The sequence below is a fragment of the Pinus tabuliformis genome, chromosome Q, assembly GCF_031772625.1.
Source record: "Pinus tabuliformis cultivar Carrire ecotype Pingquan chromosome Q, CPIR1, whole genome shotgun sequence".
Taxonomy (NCBI): domain Eukaryota; kingdom Viridiplantae; phylum Streptophyta; class Pinopsida; order Pinales; family Pinaceae; genus Pinus; species Pinus tabuliformis.
Window position 1 is genome coordinate 1165144772 of NC_142296.1, and position 27786 is coordinate 1165172557.

At 36.3% G+C, this 27786-nt stretch overlaps 1 long non-coding RNA gene across 1 annotated transcript; it reads right to left on the reverse strand.

Annotated features, from left to right (window-relative positions):
• Window positions 1-23661: 23661 nt before the first annotated feature.
• On the reverse strand, window positions 23662-27522 carry LOC149223805 (uncharacterized). The gene is made up of 2 exons (XR_016249484.1): window positions 24136-27522; window positions 23662-23937 (listed from the first exon to the last, which is right to left on the reverse strand). It is a non-coding gene; the product is annotated as an uncharacterized LOC149223805 (long non-coding RNA).
• Between the last annotated feature and the right edge of the window lie 264 nt (window positions 27523-27786).

Below are 27786 nucleotides of genomic sequence, written 5' to 3' on the forward strand. Positions count from 1 at the left end.
TACTTGAAGCCATCAGAATGTTTCTTGCTCTTTCTAGTTTTCATAAATTCAAAGTATACCAAATGGATGTAAAATCTGCCTTTCTTAATGGAGACTTAGAAGAAGAAGTCTAGATTGAACAACCAGAAGGATTCATTCTTGGAAATGATGCAAAACTTATATGCAAACTCAGGAAGGCTCTCTATGGTCTAAAACAAGCTCCAAGGGCATGGTATTACCGTCTTGACAAATATCTCAACTAACAGGGTTTTTCAAAGGGATCAATGGATAGCAATTTATATACAAAGATTGACACTGGTAAATTGCTAATAATTGTTGTTTATGTTGATGATGTCATTTTTGGTAGCAATGAAGAATCCATGAGTCAAAATTTTGCTTTAGTAATGGAGCAAGAATTTGAAATTTCATTGCTTGGTGAGCTCACCTACTTTCTTGGTCTACAAGTTCAGCAAAATAAAGATGGTATTTTTCTCTCACAAACCAAATACCTCAAACAAATCCTGAAAAAGTACGACATGGAAGATTCTAAACCAGTATGTACCCCAATGGTAATAGGATGCAGTCTCAGCTCAAATGATGAATCAACAACTATGCATCAACCAACTTACAGATCCATGATTGGTAATTTTCTTTATCTAACAGGTACCCGACCGAACATCATGCATGCAGTGGGAATAGTTGGAATATTCCAAGAAAATACAAAGGAATCACACCTTCAGGCAGTCAAAAGAATCTTCAAATATCTTCAAGGAACATAGGACTTTGGTTTATGGTATCCTAGAGATACAGATCTTACGATTCATGAATATACAGATGCAATTTGGGCAGGAAGTGTCGATGACAGAAAAAGCACTAGTGGTGGTGCATTTTATATGAGTTCCAGGTTAGTGTCTTGGTTAAGCAAAAAATAAAGTTCAATTGCATTATCTATAGCTGAAGCAGAATACGTGGCTGCTGCATCTTGCTGCACACAACTACTTTGGATGATGCAAACCTTGCAAGATATTCAGATCACATGTACTCCACCCATCTCCATTCTATGTGATAATATAAGTGCCATCAATATTTCAAAGAATCCAGTCATGCACTCCAAGACCAAGCACATACCCATCAAATATCATTTTCTACGTGAAAAAGTGCTTGAACAAAAGGTCAAATTGGAGTATGTTCCCTCCAAAGAACAGGTTGCTGATATATTCACTAAACCACTGCCCAGAGAGACATTTGAATATCTCAGACAAAAGCTGGGAGTAGTTGCTGCATCATCCTGCTGTTAAATCCTATCTTCTTCAAAGAAAGGTGGTTATACGCAAGTTTCATGAAGCGTAGTCGCGTATATACGCTGGTTTCTGTGGGTACAGTCGCGTATATGTTGGTTTGAGGAACAATAGTGGGCCAGACTCAGGAGAAAGGGGTTTGATATGGTTCAGTGAATTATCTGCTCTGCTTGATGATGGTTACAGTCTGTTGATGACATATGGAAATATGTTGGCTTTCAAAATTTGTTGATAACTTGATATATGTATGATTGATGATGATGCCCCTATAACTCTTCTAATATATGATATGATCAGATCTGACAGTGAACATCTGACATAGGTTCAGGGGGAGCATATGCTTCTAATAATGCATTGTTGGCATTATCTGAGAAGATCTCGATGCAGATTTTGTTTCAGGTGGAATAGGTTCAGGGGGAGAACATGGTTGCTGATCTGGATGCTGATTGACAGATGCTGCTGATGATAGTTGCTAATGACTGATGACTATCATGGTCTTGTTTAAGATATTTGGTCTCTGTTATATAAGCCATGTACATGTTGTAATGTAAAGGTCATGAAAAGTCCTAATTTTAACCCCACTATGCATGGGATGGATGATGTAATGTTTGTGTTTTGACATGTATACACAATTGTATATCCCCACTTGGTTGGGTGGATGAGTCAAATTTGGTATATCGCCATTTGATTGGGAGATGGATGTATGTATGAGTCCTTGGTGATAGGAAGGTCATTGGTGATGAATGTATACAGTCATGTTATCTTTTTGCGGACCTTCCTTATGCTCAGGGGGAGAATGGACTCGATCATAGGAGCTTAATCAACACTTCAGCATATCAGAGAATTCAGCAGGTACTCAAGGGGAGCATGACCCTTTGCCCTTGATGACAAAGGGGGAGAGTGACTTGGTGTTGCCATCAAGTCCAAAGGGGGAGATTGTTGGCATTATGACACAGGTGTTGTCCTTGATGGCAACTCACTTAGATGACAGATCACAGTGCAGCGGGTTAACAACACAGAGTTTTAGATCAGACTTCACAGAATGAAGAAAGAGAGGTATACGCAGGTTCACCATTGGCCAAGCCACATATACACGTGGGTTCACTATATCCAAGTTGTGTATACGTACACACACACTTTCACAAAAGGAAAAGCGCGTATACCTTGGAAAACTAAGTTTTTTGGTCCGAAGTACTTAGTCCATGGTATTTTGATCCATGATATTGGTCCAAGGTATCGGGTCTGAGATATTTACCCTAGGTATTTTGATCCAAGGTATTGGTCCTAAGTGGTTTTGGTCCATGGTATTGAAAAAGGCCTAAAACTATAAAAGGAGGAGAAGATCATTAGGCCAAGGTACTCAAGCATTGAATATCTGATGAAGAGTGAGATCTAGTATGCAGGTTATTGGATTATGGAGCATTGCTGGATCTGAACCAAGGAGGAACCTTAGCGATTGATGGAGGATAATATCTAAAGATCTTAAGGTGTAAAGTGAACTATCATTGTGTGTTTTTTCTCATGAATACTCTAGATCTGAATACTAACGTACATATTATTCTGTAAATGATATGATCTGGGTATAACTGAAATCTAGTATAGCTGCAGAATAATGAATTAATATTTGCAGATGTATATGCTGGTTGGCTTTGAGGAAAGCGTGTATACATGCAGGTTCGGCACGAGAAAGTAGCGTATACCTTACAATCTATGTTTTAGTTGTTGCAGTGTTCTAGGTTCTGGCTTGGGTTCTGGTTACTGTACTCTAGTGACAACGTTTTGATAGATCAGATTGACGGGTTGTAAAAGTGATTGATTGAATTGGTTGTGGTTGGTTCAATATGAGATTGGTTGATGCAGATATATTTGATGATTGAATGATGTTGTTAATGGATCCAGTCTGAAAATTTATGAAACGTGGTCCCTGAAAGAAAAGAGAAGGTTGTAGCCTTCTGTAGGCCTGCACCTACGTACTAGTAAACATATCAGCTAGTACAAGAGCTAGGGGGTTGTAGCTCCCTTCCAGTAGAAGCTGGAGAATGAGAGAAGGTTGTAGCCTTCTGCAGGTAGAAGCCTGTGTACTGGTATAAGACTGCACCAGTACAAAAATTGTAAACATAATTCTCTTATTATTAAAAGAAGACAGAGACGATTGCAGCAGGTGGTTTTCACCCACATTGGGTTTCCACCTTATATCTTGGTGTTCATGTGTGTTTCTTATGTGTGATGATCTGTTCTGTTTTTACTGCACCTGGTTACTATTTATATGGTTTTAATGCACTGATTAAAGATCAATATATGAAGAATTAACTGAATCATAAGTTTGCTGGATATACGCTAGTTGCTCTAAACACAGTTGCGTGTACACGCGAGTTCCCTTAACTGAAGTAGCGTATACAAATCTGATTATGGAAATGAAAAATTATTAGTTTGATAACACTGATTCACCCCCCCTCTTAGCATGATTTCCAACAACATTGTCTTTTGAGCCAAACATGAACATATTGCATGAAAAGTCTTATTGAACAAAATGAAAAAGGAAGATACAGGACAAAACAATGAAACAAAACCAAAAGAACAAAGAAAATGGAAGCAAGACATAAAAACAATGTGAAAAATATGCAATAAGAAAACAAACAAATGTAGAGACTCAATGGAGAGCAAGATAGAGGGTGGATGCAACATGAGGGAAACTAAAGGAAACTATGCCTACTCCTAACCTAACCATTTATAAGGTTAGGGCTAAGTGTAATGATATTTCTATTGAACCCACCACTATTGGTCCTGACCTGCAAACACAAAGATAAGAGAAATTAAAATTAATATATAATAGTGTGCAACATAAAGGCAGGAGCTTGAAAATATTGCACAAAACATTGAAGGTCTTTCTTAAAGGAGGAAAGATGTATCGTATCACCTAACTTTACCCAAATTTCCACCTTACCTTTTCGATAAGAACATAAATCATACAAATCTTAATAGATCCTTGTGAATGTAACTACACTTATATTGTATTACTTTGCAAACATCAAGAGAGATCAAAACTTGATATTGAAAATGCAACAAGAAAGTCTCAATTTTTGATTTTGCCTTAATTGAAATTGAGAAAATTCAAATTTCCACATTAGCAGATAACTTGGAGCAGTTAACTGAGGTGACATAGCACTTGTCACTCAGTTAAGAAATCTCAATTCGAGTTAATGAGTTGAAGTTCAATTTACTTGAGTTGGTTCCTAAAAAATAGGAGTCTAGTTCAGATAATTCGAGTTAGGGACATGATGTTCATTTGTGTGCAGTGGGTTCCTAAATTTTAGGAGCCTAGGTTGAGTTAATTTCATTTGTAGCAATTTAATTTAGTTAAATTAAGTTATGGTCAATTAAACTAGTTCTAACTGTTGGAGGAACTAGTGGAAGGTCAAGTTGTGGAAGTGGAACTTCAGCCACACTCAGTGATCATCTAGATAACTAATTAATAAGGCTAAATTAGCTCATGGATGTAGATAATTCGAGTTACCTAGTTGAGATGGATATTTCAAGTTAGTGTACTACCAGTTGTAGCATATTCCAATGTGTACAGGGGGTGCATGTAGTAAGAGGAAGGACCTAAAAGAATTGCGCAATCCAGATGAGGGAATTTCAAATTAATAGGGGCCTAGTTCCCATAGGAACAACGCAAGGAAATAAGAGCTTGAAGGACATTAAAATTGGCTAAGTATTTTCCAAAGTCAATCAATCAAGCAAATGATAGAAGATACACGTGCAGGTTGTGCTCAAGCTTGAGAAAGCATATTGTATTCATTCATATTCTTTGATTAATGCAATTTAGATAGTAAGGGGTTTTGAGTAGTTGCTTTCCCCTAGATAAATCTCTGTGTATGTGTGATGTTTCACTTTACATGTAAATGATTCTTACTTTATATGGTGAATTAACTTCCGCAGATGCATAGAGTAGCTTCAAGTCTTGTGATTTAGTAAATTTCATGAGCAGTTTTGATTCTACACATTCATTTATACATGGTATTAGAGCTAGACTTGTAGAAATTTATACATGGCATCAGAGATGGATTCACATTAGAAACCGGTTATTGAAGTCCTCATGTACAATGATCATTGAAGAACTGATGAGCTGTTAGGAGGCAGAGTTATGGAGCCCTAATTCAGGGCAGATCTAGAAGACCCTATGTGCAAACTTCTTAATGGAGCTAGAAGGCTGCTAGTGGGCAGATTAGTGAGCCAATGTTTAGTGACAAAAAAAGGAGCTATGGTAATTGATATTTTTATATTAAGGAGTAGTGAGATTTCCCATAGAGAGATCGAAACTCAGAGGGAGAAACTCCATGGAAGCTAGTACTTCAGGATTTGGGCAGATCATACTCATTATTGCAGTGGTTGCAACAACAATGTGGAATCAACAACATAGCAGTAGCAACAACAATATGAGTAGATAAAATTTCTCCATGCATGCAGCTATACCTCTAGGAGTGAGGTGGGGCGATGTAGATCCTTAGTCCCAAAGTTGCAGAAATTTGGGCAAGGTCCATTGAGGTGTTCTCCTCATGGATCATTACCTTGCTACAGGGGCCCATAGTATTCAGTAGCAAGAGGATCAATGTCAGTCATATATTGAGGAGTGTTGAAAGATGAGTAGGAGGTTCAGTAGTAGAGTCAACAACAACACAATTTTCCTAGTAGACAGTTGTAGACACAATTGATTCAATTTGCTTTTTTGGATGCTTCTCAGTTGTAGATGTTGCAGTTGCAGAAGCAACAGTGAGAGGTGTTGCATGCAGTACATCCCACAGGTGCATAATAGGGGTCGTTGGTAATCCCTTTCTTGCTAAGAGGGAGTGTTGAAAATGTAGCAAGAAAGTATCAATTTTGATTTTTGCCTTAATTAAAATTGAGAAAATTCGAATTTCCACATCAACAGACAACTTGGAGGAGTTAACTGAGGTGACATAGCACTTGCCACTCAGTTAAGAACACTCAATTCGAGTTAATGAGTTGAATTTCAGTTTAATTGAGTTGATTTCTAAAAAATAGGAGTCTAGCTCAGTTAATTCGAGTTAGGGACATGAAGTTTAATTGTGTGCAGTGGGTTTCAAAATTTTAGGAGCCTAGGTTGAGTTAATTTCAATTGTAGCAATTTAATTCAGTTAAATTGAGTTATGGTCAGTTAAACTAGTTTTAACTGTTGGAGGAACTAGTGGAATGTCAAGTTGTGGAAGTGGAACTTCAACCACACTCTGTGATCATCCAAATAACTAATCAATCAACCTAAATTAGATCATGCATGCATAGAATTCAAGATACACAGTGGATATGGATATTTCAAGGTAGTATACTATCAGTTGAATCATATTCCAATGTGTACAGGTGGTGCATGCAGTGAGAGGAAGGACCTAGAAGAACTGTGCAATACATATGAGGGAATTTCATAATTAATAGGGGCCTAATTCCCAAAGGAACAACAGAAGGAAATAGGATATTTAAGGACATAAAAATTGGCTAAGTATTGGCCAAAGTCAGTTAGTCAAGTAGAGGATAGAAGATACATGTGCTTGTTGTGCTCAAGATTGAGCAATCATATTGTATTCGTCCAGATTCTTTGATTAAATGAAATATAGATAGTAAGGGGTTTTGAGCAGTTTCTTTCCCCTAGATAAATCTCTATGTATGTGTGATGTTTCCTTTTTCATGTCAATGATTCTTGCTTTAGATGGTGAATTAACTTCCGTAGATGAGTAGAGTAGCTTCAAGTCCTGTGATTTAGTAAATTTCATGAGCAATTTTGAATCTACACATTAATTTCTACACTTGCTTCTAGAAAATGGTCTTGCTAAGTAAGATGCTTCTAACCGATGATAGATTAGATCATGAAATTCATAACAATCCTCTTGGAAATCCTGAAATCCATGAAAGGATGAACTTGTAATAAATAGTACGGAATCAAGATGAGAATATTGTAAGGGAAAATAAATTTGATCATGTTCAAGAAGCTTGTCAATATAGTGAGGTGCTGCCATAGCCATCAATGAAGGCTGAAGTGCCTCAAATGCTTGACAAATATCTGAATTCTGAGATGAAAAATCATAAGGTTTAATCGATGTAAAATGACATTCATGATATATACTAGTGGGAAAATTATAGATTGAATGACAGTTATCATGATTAGATAAATTAATGAAGGCACAAGACTCTTGGTTGGTACACAACAATGATAAATTAATTTGAACAAATTTGAAAATGCTTCGAACAAAAGAATCACCTTCCTCATATGTTGAATGTGACAAACCATCTACTTGTGACTGACCAAAAACTAGACTGAAACCATAATCATTAAAAATGAATGCCATTATGGAAAACACATGAAACCAAGCGAGATGTAGTGGATGAAAAAGATGAACTTCATTCACTGAATAATTCAAGAATTTACTCACACTCAAGAGGAGATTTGGTGCCAAGATGGAAATGATTAACATCAAGGCATTCACAAGAAATATTAGGAGCTGATTACTTCCAAAAGTGTCTAATAGACATGAATCCTTCGACTAATTATAATCCTTAGAACAATCAACTTCACAACTTTTTACATCCATGGAAGGTATGCATTCCAAACTAGAGTTTAATATGAGAGATTTGCATGAGGAATTATCATTTGAAATAGAATGCTCAATCTGATCGGAGACAAAATCTTGAAAGATTGAAAAATTATCTCTGAAATACCATACAAATTTCAAGAAGGAATTTACATCCCATGAAACCATGCAAAGGAAATAATTTGACGAGAGAAATCCAGATCTAACTCAGTTCAAGGACCTTAATAGAGTCACGAGAACCTGACATAAACATCAACAGAAGTTGAAGTGCCTCGACTCCCTGATGAGTCTCAAAACTTTCAAGAATAATAGAATTTCATTATAAAGATCGAATCAGATCATGCATGGGGTGTACAAAACTACCACCAGTAATTTCAACTAAATTACTACTATCCAAATGGTAGCCAACTAGATCATTGATTTGATCAGAGTTTGAATATTCAACACACAGATTACCCAGGTCATAAGGTTCTTCTAATTTCACATTTAAAGATGGATTGATTAGGAAAATCTCATGAGTAACCTGAATATAATAATTTTCTTCATGCAAAATTGGAAATGACAAGGAATGGAAAGGATACTTGATAAGTTGATTACTTGCTTCTTAATCATGGATGACCTCACTTCCTTGTGACAATTCATATTTCTACTTATCGGGTGGGAGATCCGAGGAGAAAGACATATGAGTTACTAGGACACAAGGAACAAGGAGTTGAGGGAGAAGCTTCAATGAGAAAATCTTCCTTGATCGAAAAAAATTCAAGAAATAATTTTTTCGAAACAAAGTTTTCTTGAGAAACTGATCAAAAGGTGCACTTGGGAAACCATCATTACATACAATAATGGAGTAAGAATCAACAAAATTAAGGTTTTCCAAGACTTTAGATTGATTAGGAAAACCAATTTCATTTGATTCATTACCAACATTTCTAGGTTCAAAATCAATCGAGGGTGAAAGAACATTATCTTGAAATGGAGGATTTTGAAAAAGAGAAGAAAGATCGAAAGAATCCTCACCTTGTTGCTCCTCTACCTATGAAATGTGACTACCTTGCTCCCGATCGATACTTGGATTTGTAAGAGACTGATCAAGTAGATCAAGGGACAAGGGATCATGAAAAATTGATGATAGAGGATGACATGTATCCAAATCAGATTCAAGACTGAAGTTATGAGCATTAATATCATCTTGAGGAATCAAGGGATTAACCTTCACCTCAAGCTCCATGAACCACTCTAAATTATCCTCAGTTAGATCAAGATCATGAGAAGTGGATGAAGGTTGAGAAGATCGATTAAGAATTTGATTTGTAGATTTCCCAACTTGATCATTAATATGTATAGGTACCCTAATTGGAATTGGAAAAGGAGGAGGACAAGGAACAAAAGGAATAGAAGGTTCCTCCTCTGAGATTGGAGGTGTGCCCTGATCATCCAGAGGTTTATATTAACTGTGTAAAAGAGATTTGAACCAAATTTTCAAACTTCCTTTTAAGGAAATCCCAATCCATATATTCTCTAGGAAACTCACAACATAAATGAGGGAATCAATTAGAAAAATCCTCAATTGATTCATCAGGCTTCATTCTAAGTTGATTAATTCGCTTATAAACATCTTAGTAATCATAACTATCAAACACTTGATGACGCTGCTTGAGAAATTGATTAAGAGAATTAATAGAGGAATATGGTAAGATATGAAACCATCGATTAACATGACCTTCAAGAGTCAGGGTGAAAAACACACAACCAAAATATTCATCATCAATTTCACAATGTTGACAAAATTTAAGAAAATCATAAATGTGCTTGGCTATGGATGTTCCATCCTCACCATCAAACCTCAATTGAGACAAGTCATAAAGAGGATCATTGGGGATTAAAATTTAACCATTAGATACATTTGAAAAACACCCTGGGAGTATGATTTGAGGATGAGGCATTAAAGATAAGATATTCAAAACATAATGAATGGGCACAAATTGTCATCATCCCTCCTTCTAGCGCCAAAATGTTGACGGTGCTAGATACCTCCAGCACACAAGGGATCTCCCCGATGTGAAGTCCCAATTAGAACTCACACCGTTTAGAGTAGGAGTCCCATCTAGAGTATCAGCCTGATCGCCATAACTGTAAGGTTCGCCTTGGTTTCAGTGGATAACATAAGAGATTATATACCCAAACCTTGAAAAAGCAAGTAAGTTGACATTGTGAAACATTGATTGTAATGTGTAAAGGATACCTTCATGAGCGGGAGGCGACAGTGAGTCTTTGGAGGGAAGTAATAGTACTAACCTAAGAGAGCCACACGAGAGCATGAAAATATTCGTTAGAAAAATAGTTCACATAATTATTATTAAAGTGAATAAAACACACATTCAACAAGATGAGTAACAAAGCCACCGAAATAGTTCAATTTCTCTAGTACATATGAACACAACATATACCGTAAACATCCCAAGAATAGTCCTAAAACATTTGTGATACATGCATGAAAATGTGTTGGCTCATTGAATTTCAATTAGGTGAAAGATCCAAGTACATAGTTACAATAATGAGGCACTAGTTCCAGTAGTGGAACATTAAGTCGCTTCTTTCTTCTCTAAAGAATATTTATTCTCTTGTATGCCAGGTAGAGAAGCCAAGACTAGCCCTCCAAATCTTAAGCCTCCAAAAGCCCCATTGCTTGAGTTATGAGGTTGATTTTATAAAAAAAGGAATTACCTTTCATATCCTCATGACTCTTGAATTACCTTCATGACTCTTGGACTTATAATGAATCCTTTGGACTTTTAAGCAACTCTTGAAATTATAAATGACCTTCTCTATGTGACTTTTGTCCATATATGACTATGCGACCCTTCATATTCAACTTGTGAGCTTTGGACTTCCACACATCAGATTTTGTCCTTTTCTCTTTAATAATTACATCGGGTACATTACACATGATGTGGAATGACACATGGACACACATTTACCATTATGATGACACTTGTACAAGTTACAACTTGACAATGATGACATGGACTCTACAATGAGGTGACAATGCCAAATTGTCTTCCTTATTGCTTCATCTTGAATTCTTGATCGTAGATCTGATCTATGCTTCATCTTCATGAAAGATCCACTTTGTTGATTATATTCACCCTCCAAAGGGCCTTGGATAATATTTGAGATCCTCTGAGTCATCATGCAATGTCTTCTTTTTGTTTTGGTCGATGATCTGGTTCATGTCTTCGTGATAACTCTCTTTTGTTCTTCTTCTTTGCAGGTGTTTCTTTATGATTTCTCCTTGCTATTTTCTTTGAGAATTACCTTGTCATGCTAGGAAGGTACTCCTGCCAATGGAAATCATTCATGAAAAAGAGAAATCATCCTTGAAAATATCTATTCTATCATTACTTAGGTCATATAATGATCAACTCATGATAGGCCTATGAGAGGGTTAAAAGAAGGAGGCTTGATTAGGACGGTTCAATCAAACTCATCAGTGGATTAGGAAGGCTCCATTGTTCATTTTTACTGTGTTGAAGGCAGTGAAAGGTCAAGGTTCACAAGAGGCCTTGAAGGTGCACTTGTGCACTCAAGAAAGATAGAGATAGAACTCAAGGGCGGAGGGCATAAGTACGAAGCACGAAGGAGAATCATTCGTTGGTTCAATGTGCTCTTGTGCACTCAAGGAACAAAGGAGGGTGTAAGGGCACACATCGAAGGAACAAGGGATCAAGTTTTGAGTCTTCCCACTGAATTTGTGTGTTCACAAGGAACTAGAGGCGTAATTCAAGTCGAAAGAGAGTGCTCAAATGAAGTCTTTAGGATTCATGACTACGCCATGCACCCTAAGGGAAGATGGAAGGATGAAGGCTTCATGTTTCAAGAGTATGCCATGCACCCTAAGGGAAGGATTAAGGCTTCATGTTTCGTGAGTGCACCATGTGCCCTAAGGATTTGTGCTTTGTGATTCTGCCATGTGCTCTAAGGGAAGAGGGAAGGCTGAAGGTTTCATGCTTCAAGGGTGCGCCATGCACCCTAAGGGAGGATGAAGGATTCATGCTTAGTGAGTGTGCCATGCACCGTAAGGGAGGATGAAGACTTCGTGCTTCGTGAGTGCGCCATGCACTTTTTTAAGAGACAAATGATTCTTGCTTTTCCAAAGTGCGATTAATTGTTCCAAAGTGCGCTTCATTGTTCTAAAGTGCGCTCAGGATTAGTAGGGTGAATTCTCTCCAAAAGTTGCTACTTTTTCATATGGAATGTGCTTTTCACTGAGGGAGGCAAGAAAAGGATAAGTCACTTATCCTAGGAAGTACTAATGCATTGTGAGAGGGAGGAGACCTTAGAAAATACTTAGTGCACAAGTATGGGAGGAAAATATATGTCAATGAGGCTCATGAATAAGAAACAATTATCATCTAGTAAGAGGGCTAATGCCTTCAAAACTTTCACTTGACTGAAGGATAAAGAAGAGTTCCCAAAATGGCTAAGTGTGGGACTAGCAGGGTAAAATAAAGGGATGCATTCTAACAGATTCGAAACATGGATCATACACACATAAATTCCATCAACACAACCCAAAGGAATGCACATGACTGATGAACATCAATCGCACCTTGAAACAACAACAAAGTGACACTTATTTCTGAGTGCGACAGTTGAAACGACACATTATGACACTTAGAACACAAGTTACAACAAAAGTGACGAATATTACTAAAAAGTGCGCTAAGCTATAGGAATGTGTCTAGTGAATATTCTAATGATATGTAAGATCATCTCATGAAAGAGAGTGCACCATAATTAACTTTGGTGATGTGCAAAGTTGTGACACATGCAGGAGTGAAAACAACAAAAATGACACCTGTGACAAGAGGAAAACATGAAGATGAAACTTACACAATGCAAACGAACTTGAAAGAGACATATGCTAGAGTGAAGATAACATGAAAATGATACTTATTAAAGTGAAATCGAGCAAAAGTAACAATCACAAACGTAAAAGCGACACTCGTGAAAGCAATGATGCCCAAAAGCGGCAGTTGAGAAAACTCACTGAAATAAAAGTATAATTGTAACTAAAGTGAGGGAGTCTGTCAAAGAAAGGTGTGCACTAACTGTCAACATGAGTTAAACATAGCACATGCATTTCCTTGATGGGCGGTGCTATGCTTGTTTAAGCTTGCATAAAGAAAGTACGCTCATGAGTTAAACCAGGACTGTGCATGTGTGAGCAAGTGACTTTGACAAGTAAAACCTGAGATGAAGACTTAAATATATCACAAAACATCAATCAACCATGAAGGGATTATGGAATGATAGATTGTAAGATCCTCCATAGGCTCCAAAATTCAAGTGTAGGCAAAATTTTGGAGGGTGTTGATCGCAACACTAACACTTCCTTAGGTTACTTAGGTAATTTTAACTTATCTTGTGATTGTATTGTACTTCACAAATAATAGTCTCTTTTCAATGTCCATAATTAAGACTATAAGCCTGTACTCTCAAAAATAACGAAACTCTTATTATACATTCTAGTTCTTTTCGTGTACTCCACAATTCATGACCACAACATAATTCCATTATCTTCTTTTTAATATATTGTTTAGATCACCTGTAATTTATTTTCTTCCTTAATATATGGAATTTCCTATTGTGCACGTGAGTTTATTTACATCCTCCTTCTAGGTTTATGAAATTCATGTCTATCTTCTATGGCATAAGAAACATGCATATTATTATGGACTTCCTACTACTAGCATGAAAACAAAGAAGACGAGAAGACATATCTTATAGAGGTCCAAGGGATAAGTGTCAAATCTCTATTATTCTTTGCTAGTTCTTGTATGCACTCCACCTAGGGTGTTCATAATCTTGTGTTGAGTTAGGCCTTTATTGGGTCATGTATATTACATATAGAGTAGTCATGAGGATGTCCTTGATGCTTTTGGAATCTTGTTGAATTGCTCCTGAATGGTAGGTGGTTTTATATTGGAAAAATTCTCTTAAGTAATTCCAAACTAAACTCCAATCTCTTTATATTTCAATTATTTAGATCTCGAATATATTTCCTCCACAATATGTCTTTGAAAATGCTTTAGGAGGCTAGGGGTGTATGATATTTCTTTATAGAGAATATGATGGGATATCCCCAAGTATGTTGTTTCCCTTGACACTCATAATGCATATAGATGATAAAAAGAGGCAATCTTAAAAAAAATCATCCATAAATTCAATAATTATCTTTAGTGACAACAACTTATTCACACTAATTAGCTCCTAGTGAACATAAAGAAACATTAGTGCACTTAGAAAATAACCATCGATATTATACACTTTTATTGGATAATCCCTCTTAAACCATTAATTATTTACCATTCCCTTATTCAAGAAGCAACATCCTTAGAGTAATTCTGACCAAATAGCTATCAATATGCCCCAATTGAGCACGATACTTTTATCATATATATATCAAACTAAATTTTAGAGATAGCACTATAGAGACATGAAGAATCACTTTGTGCCTTAGTACCTAATACCTATTATTGGAACTTAGTTACCTTGCAAGTAGTGAGGCCATAATCAATTTCTGTTCCATAGATCTAATTTATGAGTACTCTATTGTTTAAGATATATCTCAATTAATTTCATTACAATTGTGTCAAGTCAATTGCGTTGTGTGGCCATATTAACTAAAATTTCAGTTCATTTTCTTTAAGAATATTTTTCTCTATATCATCTTGACTGTTGTAAATAATATATACCATAACTATGTAAATCAACTCTAATAACAACTATGTAACTATCTAACACATTTCACTATCAATTATGTCTAGTTTCATATTTATTGCATTAGAGGCGATCACCAGGTTAGCATGGAAGAGATGTTGTAATGTCATGTTATGTTATGTAAATATTTTGAATTGGTAAAAAACAAAAAAACAAAAACAAAAAAATAAAATTAATAACTTATTGTTGGCGATTTTTGGGCTCCAGGTTTTGACAACCCATGGTTTTTCCCATGGCATTTGTTATGATGAATCTTATTTAAAGGCTTGAGGAAATCCATTATGGAATGCAAGAGTACCAACTTAGATCCATCTTAACTCTAGACTTGATCCCTCTCGACGCTTGATATATCTGGATTTAAGATAAATCTAGGTTAGTTATATTTAAAATTAAATTATATATTGCATTAAATTGTCTAATTTCATATCTATTATATTCACAATTAAATTGTCTTACATTAAACTATATTTCTTCAATATCATTAGTTTTTTTTTAATTATAATCAAACTATATAAAATATAATTTATTTATTTGTTTTTGTAAAAATAAATTAATAATTATAAAATAAAATAATTATGTACTTACTTTATAAATAAAATTTGTAATATATATATATATATATATAGTGACTAGATGAATCAACAATGGGCCTATTTTGTACTCTCGTGATATAGGGTCAATTCCGACCACTACCATTATAACCCCTAGGTGCCTACGTATACCCCTTCCACAAACATGAGTAAATTGGGGGGTTTGAACCTCAAACTTCTTGGCACATAACACTTTATTTCCATGGCCATCACTAATGAAGTTGCCCCCAAAGACTTATATTTTTTTGATTATAATTAAAGAAATAAAAATAAATTACATATGAAAAATACAAATATAATTTAATATAATATATAATTACTTTATACAATTTGATTATAGTTAAAAAAATAAAAATAAATCACATTTTTTTTCCCTGAGAAAAGAAACCCATACTTCCATTCATATCTGAAGAAAATACATTTTGTATATACACACAAAAAAGTGTGCATTCACCCAGAACTACCCAGATCCATGTGTGATGATCATAGAAAAAATAAATTTTCATTACACATGCTTATAAGCATTCAACAAGTAGCGGCCAAAATAGATTTGTAAGGAAGTAAAAAACAAAAAAAACAGGAATATAGAAAATACAAGTCAAAGGAGACGATCAAGAGTAGTAGAAGTTTCTAATCTTCCCCTTCTTTTCTTTCTTTTTCTAGACTTGTTTCCAATCCCCAACTTTTGGATCCCCTAGTACCAGAGCCATATTGCTTTCATTGTCTCAAGAGGATGCTCTTTGTTAAAATTAAAGCTTTCTGATACATGAACATGATTTTTTCCATCCTAACTATGTACCTGATTTTTCTGTTGATTTGAATCTTGGATAGTCGCTGAATCTATCCCACTTTGAAAGTGAGTAGTATTTTCATTCTTTTCCAGGGTGCCCCCATAATCTTTTACTGTATTTTTCTTGGTGCCTTCTTCTTATTCTTCAGAGAGGTATGGATCTGTGAAATGCCATCCCTTTTTCTTTGGTGTTTTTTTCCTTTTTATGTTCTTATTAACTTGTGGGCAGGCATTCTGCAGATGTCTTGTTTGGAAGCAAGAATGACACTGGAATGCCATATTATCATAGTCTACAACTTGAGTCCACTGAATTTTTTTATGTTTCAATATGATGTGATTTGAAAATCCTTTGCTAAGATCTATCTCCACACAAATTCTTTCAAAAGTAAATATGCCTTTCTCCATTCTTTCCATGTCCCTCTTTTTGAATTTGCTCAATGTATTACCAATACATCCTAGGACCCGCGGATTCCAAAAGCGAAGAGGAATATTTGGGAGCCTTACCCAAATTGGGAGTGTTGTGACTACCATATTTGTTGCATCAAATTTAGGAAACCATGGAGTGATAAAGAGTCCCACTTTACCCCAAACCATGACCCTTCATTAAGTGCAAAGTCATAGTCCTTTTGTGTATCAAATTGTACAATAAAAAAATCTTTGGAACATAGATAGAAATCACAATTTGGGGTCCAAGAGGAGAATATTAATTGGTGTAAGGATTTTTCTTTAGACTAGAAACCATTAAAATGATAGAGAACCGCCTTGGATTGTAGAGCTAAGAAAAGTGTATTCACCTCTAGACAGTCAACTTCCATGGTCAGAGAATGCTCCATTTGATCAATAATATAGGGAATAAAGAAGCTTTGTATCTATTCTATTTGGGAGGAAGGTTTTCCTTTGACAACATCTTTAAAGGAGTTATATTTCCCATTTGGATACCCAGAGCTTAAGGCACTAGCTCCTTAGGTACCTCCTCTCAACCTTGTGTTCAAAATGATTGTTGAGTTCCTTATGATATTATAATCATGGAGTTGGGAAGAATCGCTGAGCACCTTCCTTGCATATTGTAGACTATGAAAAAATGCAAGAAACCCCAATTTTTTCTCAATGGTTTTATTTAAAAGAGTGATGGAAGTAGAGCTGCTAGTCTAAATGGAGCAAGACTTCCCATTCACCTTCTTTAAATTTTCTTCTCGATTGCATATGTAGATACAGGCTGAGCATATCCTAAAGTGTGAAACAATTATCTCTATGGGTCAAAAATCCATTTGGAAATAAAGGATGGAGCCCTTTCCACCTCCATTTCCCATGGAGCAAAGTTTATTTGACTTCCTGCGTTTATAGACTTGGACAATTTATCCACCCCAAACTGCCATGTATGTCCAAACGAGTATTTTACAAATAATAAGAAATCGATAAAAAATAGCACAAACCTTTTATCCGTCGGTCCTTTCCTCCCCGAATGCATCCAATTAGAAAGGTTAGCTTCAAATACTCGGATGGGGCACACATTAACGCAATGGAACCGAGCTGCAGACAACGACTGAGTCTAAAGAGTGAGGAAACCCATTGAGTCCTTGTCACATCCATTACATGTTAAAAAAACATAAATATAATTTATTTACATACATAAATGCACTGGAATTATATAAAACAGTAATAGTTACACATGAAGGAAGAGTAAGAAGATCAAACTAATTCTAGGAAAAAAATTATGCAACAAAAAGTGATGCATCCTAATTCATCGAAACAATAAAAAAATTGAAGTAGTAAATATATTTATTCTAATTAATATTTACAATGGTGACATGTAAAGAAACATATACCTATCAGTCTGGAGTATGTCTTAAAAATGTTTATGCTTGGTTAAGAGCTCGTCTTCCTCAGACATAACGAAATAGGTTAACAACCCAAGACCAATAGACATTTGGTAGGTGCGAAAACCCGCTCCTAATGGACCACCAATGGGTAATTACAGGTAGTGTGGTTTTTCTTGAATAACAATGATGAGTCAATGTGCAATCACAAATAATAGCTAGTGATGAATGTTCCCACTGTGAGTTTGACAACTGAATTACGATAAAAAATCCCAAAAAAAGAGACATCCCCTCAATATATATATATTTCATTAAAAATAAATTTGTATTAAATCTCATTTATTATAAAACAAGCAAAAAAACTATAAAGTATAAGAAAAAAGTGTGGTTGTGTGGTGGTTGATAGCCGAGGGAGTTGTCAGAACAACTATGTCGTGGCCAACAACCGTGAGACTTGTCAAATCTTACCAAACTACCGTCGCAAGCTTAGATGCACGAAGCCAGGTTGACAAAGGGGAGATAGAGCACAAGTACACGGGGACATTGTCAAGTAATCCCTCAAGCCGCAATCACAAAGGACCTCACAGCCAAGCAAGACAACACGAAAGAGTGATTTGGGGATTGAGGTCGAGGAAGACGTGTGTTCAAACAAGAAGTCATAGGGATATCGACCAACACATCAAGTTCAAGCAGAGGGTGGTTGTGGATCATGGGGGAAAGGGTCCAACCTCATAGAAAAGTAACCAAACAATAGATAGGATTTGTGGATCATGGGTCGTGGATGGACCAACCAATAGGAGCATCTGGTGTTTGGGTCACAATGTTGAGTTTGTCGTGGACCAACCAGGCCTGCGAAGAAAACAACGCGAGGGTTCTAGTGCACAAAGCTAACAAGCAAAGACGTATGAAATTGGCACCAAGAGCAAGGACAACACAGTAAAGGGACTTCTAGTCGACAACCCACTCATTCGTCAACAAGTCGCGAGGGAAAGGTGGGTTGGCACTACTGCTAGCCACCGTTGATAGCCAAAAATACACAAGTCATGGAGGAAATGCCTAAGGGCTATCATGAGCAATAGGCCAGCTACCAATCCAGAGTTGCATATAGGACGTGTAGCCAACACAATGGTAAGGCAGTGTCAGCAATAGAAAATCTAAATTTCCAGTAGCAACTTTTTTTAGAAAAATCATCTGATTTGGAGATGGAAGCAACCAATTTGAGGCTTGAGGATAGGTTGGAGGGTGCATCTAACATCATCCCTTGGAAGGTGAGGGTTTCATTTGAGGTTTGAGGATAGGTTGGAGGATGCATCTAATATCATCCCTTGGAAGGTGAGGGTTTCATTGATTATGATGGAGAATGACATGTGGGAGTTTATTGATACCTAACTCACCTTACCTAAAAATGTTGCAAAACTAGTTGCCTATAATCAAAAGGGCGAGAATTATCTTCGATGCGATGAAGGATCATGTGATTCCTCGCCTATCTAAGAAGAATACCAACAAGGGAGATGTGGGAGACGTTGATGAAGCAATACTAGAGTGATAACACCAGTAGGAAGATGTTGTTGAGAGAGTGGCTAAACAACACCAAGATGACCAAATTAGATACATAACCACTAATCTCAACATAATCACATAAGTTTGTGATGAACTGGCAGTAGTTGAGGAGGTTTTGACAGATGAAAGATGGTGAGGACAGCCCTGAATGATTTCACTGAGTCATATGCCTCGATCATCAAGCGTATTATTGCATGAGAGAGAGTTGACGTACCCCAATAAATGATAGGAAGCCCCCTGGCATTACACCTTCTTGATGGACACTGCTTTATTTTGGGATGGTTTGATGATGATGATGATAATACAAAAATGTTTATATAGACTTCACATTCAAGTGATGGTATCAAGGCGATTTCATGATGAAACCATTCTATTTTAAAAACTATTTTATATGGATTTATTAAGCATTGTAGGCCAAAATATGTATCAACGATTATCTGCTCCGTCCCATAGGCTATCTTTAGCCTCGTGGACGTTAAAATAATTTTCTTTCTTTCTTTCTTCAGAATTCTCTGTATTTTTTTTTTTGGTTGATGGCTAGTCCCATCCATGGTTGATTTGGCTAGGAATTTGAATTAAAATAATGTGTCCTATCGGCCCTGATGAGATTTTCCATCATCCCAACATCTGTGATGTTCCTTCCATTTAATGTTTGGGTGTCACTTTTCTATTCATTTAGTGTTGATGAGGTCAATATATCACGTTGAATACTATCCCTTAGATGTAGGGGGAGTTTTGAGTGAATAAATTATGATGTAAGCTTTTGGGCATGTTCCACAAAATCTTACATCATAATTGATCATTTCGTTTTTTTTGGATTAAGTCATAAATTTATAAAAGATTTTTTATTAGAATTTAAAAGAAATAAAATTATTTTTTCTCTAATTATCAGACTTCAATTTTGAAAACCTGGATTAATATTTATGCTTTTGTGCATTAATACTTCAACTTCTATATAGATTATACTTTGGCCAAGAAACGATAGAAATTATAGCTTCTGCCTCATTACATTTAAACTTTGACCAACTTACCACTCTGTCTAGTGAGTCTGTCACCATATGCAAACTTTGACCAACCAATCACCTTGCTATTCACCACATTTGCAAACTCTGATCAACTTTGCAATATTACATTGTTTAAGTAAAATATGCATTCCTTCATGGAGAGAAACTAAGAAACTCTCTTGACAATTGACAATGGAGGAGGAAAGATAATACTTTATTGAAACCAATAATCAACTCCTGTTCCACCTTTGTAGTATTATCATGGACTTGGGCCTTTCCTTCCTAAGTATCCCGCATCTGCTTATCCTTGCTATTGGATATGCTAATAGCCTAGGAATAGGAAGACACTCTATATCTAAGACCTCAAACTATCTTGTTCATGGAGTTGCATCCACTAGTCAAAACAATCATGTGATAAACAACAAATAATTCTCTTTTTATAAATCCACAGGCCTTACAATTTAATTAATTAATTGTCTTCATTTCAAAATTTGTATCATAATATTGAAAATCTCAAATTTATACCTTGATTTGTTGGTAGCCAAAATTATATACATAAGATAAATACCACTTTCGAATTTCAGAACTTGAAAGAATACTAGATGAAGCTGCTTGGTGTGACAACTTCTCCAAGCTAGGTCTACTTCCTGCATGTTGGTTGCTTCTGCCTTGATCTTCTTGTGTGGGATGTAATAAATACAAATATTCATTGTTCTAATGAATATAGGAGGTTTGGGTCTTTACTTCTTATTATGATTTTGACGTTCCGTTTTGTTGATGCTTTAGTGAATTATGGTGGTCATCTTTGGACCAAAAGACTCTCTATAACCTAGTATAGGGGAGATGTGTAGGCATAATGTAAGAAAGTTTCTTTATATTATATAAACGAAGGTGAATAATTTCACATGACTATCTTAATTTATAAAAGAAAATTTAACACAACCATTGGCAAACACTAATAGATTAAATACATATAAAGTTCAAAACCATGAGCTCTAACACAACCATGGGAAAACACCAATAGATTAAATAAAAATAAAGTACAAAACAATAGGCTATAACCAAACCATGGAGGATAAGGGTTTTCTCAAAAGCTATTTAACAAAATCAACTCCAACAACTAAAAATGAATGATTTAGTAAGTTATAATAATTAAGTATAAGTAATATTAATTTAGGGTAATTAAATTTGACCATCAAAATTTAACATAGTAATAAATTTATTATACAAATTATATATGTGGTCAATTAAAATAATCAATATAAAATACAATAATAATTGCAAATATCTTATTAAACACTTTAAAAATAATCATAGTAAAGAATATATATAAAAATGCCCATCTCAATTTATAAGTGAAATTAAAAAATTGTAGATAAATAAATAAAAAATTAAACACTATAATTTATAAATGGATTAATAATTAAAAGTTATGACATTTTTAAATTAAGTTAGAATAGTGTGCACTCCATTTATACATTCAAAAGTTTATAAAATATTTTTTCAGTATTAATCACATCAATAAATATTTGCCAACGTGTTTCGAACCAACCAATGTGGTTCATCGTTACGGCAAGATGAAGAATCAGACCATGGCAGTGGGTTAAATAGATGAAATGGTTACTATTGACTAGATCAAAAATTAATTTCCATAATTTAATTAAAGTCAAATATAACTCAATGTAAATATTATTATTCTTATGACTAAACTAAGAAAAAATTATATTAAATTAATTAAATTATGGAAATTAATTCATTTCTTATTTTTGACCAGGTCAATAGTAACATTTTCGAACCGATGTGATTAATACTGAAAAATTCTTTTTATAATCTTGATATAGATCACAGAAGCCTAAACTAGATTTTTCAAAAGTTTATTTTAACAACAAAAAATCACAATCTTGCTGTAAATTTTCTAGCCAAAAAAACCATTTTGTCTATTAATTTAAATTTCGACAAATTAAAAATTAATAATTTTAAAAAATTGATTAAAGTTAAACAATTTTTTTTTTTTATCATATTTATTATATTTATAGAATATTCCAAAATTTACATTTGGTTTTGTTTCTTGTCACAATTTTGTAGAGATTATTTCAGGCTTGACATGTGGTTACTGTAAAAATCATCCTGGTATGGCACCTCGCGTAGGCCACACCAACCCTTAACATGGTTGGATTTTTACCCATGGAGTTTCCAACCCGTAACTTTCACCTTCACATCATAGAATGACTTAATAGTACACCCCATCACCACACCAACCCTTAACATGGTTGGATTTTTGCTCATAAAATTTCCAACGAGTAACCTTCACATCATGAAATGACTTAATAGTACACCCCATTACTATCTATTCTACACGCTTACGCCAAAATCTACCATTATTACAATCACTTACAAACTAATAAAACCACATTCATTCATTTTTGTTTTTTCTTAAACTCACTGTTCCTTTCCTTCATTTAAACCCACTACATCTTTCATAATTTTGTTTAGAAAAAATTCCTTCAATGTGTAAAGGGTGGGTGTGAAGAGGGGAGGAGTGTCAGGATAAGCCATGGGTTCCTTAGCGAAGCGTCAGTCCCTCCATAGCTGAGCATCACGATAAGCCCTTTTGAGGATACCATGTGAGACCATATTGCTGATCTGGCTCCAAGGAAGAGAAAATATTATGTAAACCTTACTGCAAATCGCTTGATGAACTGTTTTTTTAATGGAAGGCATGAGTGGGATGCCCAGCCAGTAAGAATGCATTCCCCTCTTTTCCTAACATGACTTACTCCCTCCATAGTGTGAGTGTGAGTGTAAATGAGAGAAATAGTAATTGGCATTGCTGGGTAAAGTTGATGCTTCTCATGCCTGAACTAGATTGCTGGGAACAATATAGATATGGTATTACTATTTTAAACAAGGGAAGCTGCGACGCAGCGAGTCCCTGCATCAAGTTGAGCCTGCCTGAAAATTCGGAATAAACGGATATGTGTTCTCTAGTAGCTGTTCGATCCAGACCCATAACCTGAAAGCTAGAAAGCCAGCCAGCTACATATCAGGAGATTCAGAGTTGATGTTTGAACGCAAATAAGCAGGCAAGGATACTGCTGAAGAGTCATATCGAGGACTTGAAACCAACTGGTGCTGCCAAAAGGTCGAGACAAATATACAGAACCCATCAATGCTAAAGGCCATTCTGTCATCTGTTTGGAAGGGAATGATAATCAATGCTTTGTTTGCAGCCATATTTAGCTGTGCAACATATATAGGTCCATATCTGATAAACTTGTTCGTAGAGTACTTGGGAGGAACAGAGCATTTTTCCTATGAAGGCTATGTGCTGGCCTCTGTTTTCTTTGGTGCAAAGATGATTGAGTGATTGGCCCAGAGACAATGGTATTTTGGAGCCCAGCAGCTTGGGAAACCATATATCTACGTAGGCTCCAAGAGCTGAGAAGGGTTGCCTACCTGTTGTTGCATGAACAGTGGTCATGAGGGCCTCAGCAATACCAAATTCTTCATTCACCACCTGTAGCCAGTGCATGAGTATTCGTTTCAGTTTTTACGGTGAGCTAATTTTGACACATAGTTATGACTCAATGACAATGTTTGCAGGAAGTACATTTGTCGATGGAAAAATATAGATGCAACAATCTTAAGTACATTTGTCGATGGAAAACTATAGATGCAAACAGAAAAAATACAAAAATTACCACAAAAAATATACCTTAAGATGTGCAGAAGCCTTCTCGGTTGTTGTAAAAGCTCCAGATGATTCTACAACATACTCCGGTTGTTGTAAAAGCTCCAGATGATTCTACAACATACTCACTGAAAGGTAGCACTGAAAACCACCCATGTAATGAAGAACACCATGGATGTAGAGTATTGTTATGTTGATGAATACAAAATGTTTGTCTTCTACTCTGCTCCATCTTGTGCACTTTGTGCAACAGGGAAAACATCATCATAGACCAGCACAATATTTGCAAACTCAGCTATGTACGAGGGAGAAATCTGCAAAGAGAAAATTTACAAGTAAAATTCAACCACCTAACTCAGAGCATGACTATACCAACTTTTTACTGAAAGGTAGCACTGAAAACCACCCATGTAATGAAGAACACCATGGATGTAGAGTATTGTTATGTTGATGAATACAAAATGTTTGTCTTCTACTCTGCTCCATCTTGTGCACTTTCTGCAACAGGGAAAACATCATCATAGACCAGCACAATATTTGCAAACTCAGCTATGTACGAGGGAGAAATCTGCAAAGAGAAAATTTACAAGTGAGTCAAAGTACACAGCAAAAAGAGTCGATGAAGATACAACTTTGCAAACAACGAAATGAAAGGGCTAAAAAGCAAAACGGGGAGGTGAGAATGGAAAAGTGGCGAGCTTTACAATGATGAACTTACCAAGCATTAAACCTGCAAACACATGGCATCCTCCCAAATCCGTGAGAAACTCTCAAACATGAGTGCACAAGGGAATAATCTGAGAGGGGACTTTAAAATGTCAACATAAAATTAAACTTCTGAGTCAGGAAGTTTTGATCCAAACCTAAAGTGGATCTATGTGGAAGATTCCAACCCTTTTGCAGCAAAATAAATGATTATTTTACATGTCTAAGGCCTGTGGAGAACAGATACGCACTGTCTATCTAGTCAAACACATCTGAATCTTTGATCCTTATGCCCAAGGGTAGTTTTCTGATGGTATGGTACAGACCATTCCAAGGAAAATTGAAATCAAGGGATAGCTTAAAGTACAATCAATGAAATTTTGTTAAAAGAGTACATATTTGACTATAGGTAGCCTACTATTATTTTGGTACTGATGGAACACAAGTATTCTTAAATTTCAGTGCACACTGTAAACAGAAGATGAAATAAAACAAAACATAATATCTTGCCAACACAATTCTCTGTATATAAATTATTGTAAAGTCAAATCCCATATCCATCATTGTATAGAATTCCAAATCTCACCATATTCCATTGTTGCTAAGATGCATATTTAACAAGAAATTAAGTCCATGTGTTGTTTGAATAGTACCAAATCCAAGGGCAATTATACATATAACAGTTAAAAAATACCAATAACAGCAGTTTATAGGCAAATTCAAAGGCCTTGAAATAATACAAATCTCAAACCTCAGAAAATGTTTTCGAGAAACATTGAACGATATAACATATTCTCAAGTGATCAGCACAACCCCTGCTTCTTTCTTCCTCAACAGGAGCATTAAGTGAGTTATGGTAACTGCCACTAATAGCCACTTAACAGCAGCAGCGTCTTCCGTGCGTGGACTCAACTTAGTATATGCGCCTCAACTAATAGTCTAATACTCAGCTGTACCAATCCCATAGGCATTATAAATATTGAAACACTCCAACTCACAGATCAAAACAACCATTTGTAAAAGGTAATTTGAAAATAGTTTTGCTGAAACACGATATCACTGAAATAAAAGACCAATGTCCCCAATAGTCATGTTAAACTGTACATTGCACCTTGCTAACAAACAAATGGGGATAATTGCACCAAAGATAATTTTCTCAAACTTCAGCTGCATAATCACTCGTGTACTGAATTCTCTGATACTTCTTTGACAGATGGAGATTTGATAAGTTGGCTATAATTGCCCTTTTCTTTGAAGAGCTGAGCCACCATGCATACACTTGAAGCATGCCTTGTGGTATCCCACACCTTCCACAGAAACCTGCAATACAAGCTTCAAGCAGGAAATACTTTTGAGATTCAGTATCATCTTTACTTTAACTTAATACCAGGCAAAGTTGCCCAATCTAATCCTAAAGGTGGAGACCGGCAGAGCTTCCGGCTCTCGGTCGCGTTTTCTGAGCGTCTGAGTCATCATCATAGAAAGATGATATTTGAACCCTGAACGCAGAAGTGGCGCAGGAACTATAAGGGGATGATAGCTCGGCTTTAGCGAATAATTGTTTATACTGCTATAGAAGCCGATATGGATAACTGAGCGGATACGAATATAGGAGCGGATTAAAGGATTACCGATATAAATCTATGCATAACATCATTTCACAAGTTACATGCAAAAGCTATGTTTGAGCTGCGCGGATGTTGAACAGTCTGGCATGGGAAGGGGTCTTGTGACCTAGGGTTTTTGACCTCTGTATGTGGTTGGGCATGCGCCCCACTTTCCCAACCAAAAACCCCATTGCAGAACCAGAAACCCGTCGTTTTCAGCTATGAACCCGCCTGCTCTTCATAATACCAGGCAAGGTTGCCCAATCTAATCCTAAAGGTGGACAGGGTTTTGTCTAATTGACAAAACCGCTCTGTTTCTTCGCCGTGGAAGCGTTTCGCCTCCTGCACGTCAGTGGAGACCGGCAGAGCTTCCGGCTCTCGGTCGCGTTTTCTGAGCGTCTGAGTCATCATCATAGAAAGATGATATTTGAACCCTGAACGCAGAAGTGGCGCAGGAACTATAAGGGGATGATAGCTCGGCTTTAGCTAATAATTGTTTATACTGCTATAGAAGCCGATATGGATAACTGAGCGGATACGAATATAGAAGCGGATTAAAGGATTACCGATATAAATCTATGCATAACATCATTTCACAAGTTACATGCAAAAGCTATGTTTGAGCTGCGCGGAAGTTGAACAGTCTGGCATGGGAAGGGGTCTTGTGACCTAGGGTTTTTGACCTCTGTATGTGGTTGGGCATGCGCCCCACTTTCCCAACCAAAAACCCCATTGCAGAACCAGAAACCCGTCGTTTTCAGCTATGAACCCGTCTGCTCTTCAAATGCTTCGCACAAAACCGCCCCTTCCAACTGACCTAGGGTTTTTGACCTCTGTATGTGGTTGGGCATGCGCCCCACTTTCCGAACCAAAAACCCCATTGCAGAACCAGGAACCCGTCGTTTTCAGCTATGAACCCGTTTTTTCGCGGATGCCACAATGGAAAACGGAATGCAAAGAGTGACACTGGTTTACCAGTGAAAGATACTGAGGCAACACACCGCCTGCTCTTCAAATGCTTCGCACAAAACCGCCGAGCCGGTAGGCGGACACCTCCCGCCATGCAAACCTTGAGCATACGGCCGACACCTCCCGCCATGCAAACCTTGAGCATACGGCCGACACCTGTAAAAGAACAAGCAAACCTTAGCATATGTATGCCCATTCGCACTTAACATTAAACATTAAGGAATTAATGTTAGCATTAAAACGAAACCGCACAGGTCAGGGCCACTCGATTGTGCGTAAATACGAGTTTAAGCTATGGTCCGGCCTCTTCCGCCTCGGGAAGAGGCCAAATAAGATGGCGAAGGATGGCGAAAGAGTGAAAGCAAACGAAACTTAGCATATCCCCGCTTTAACC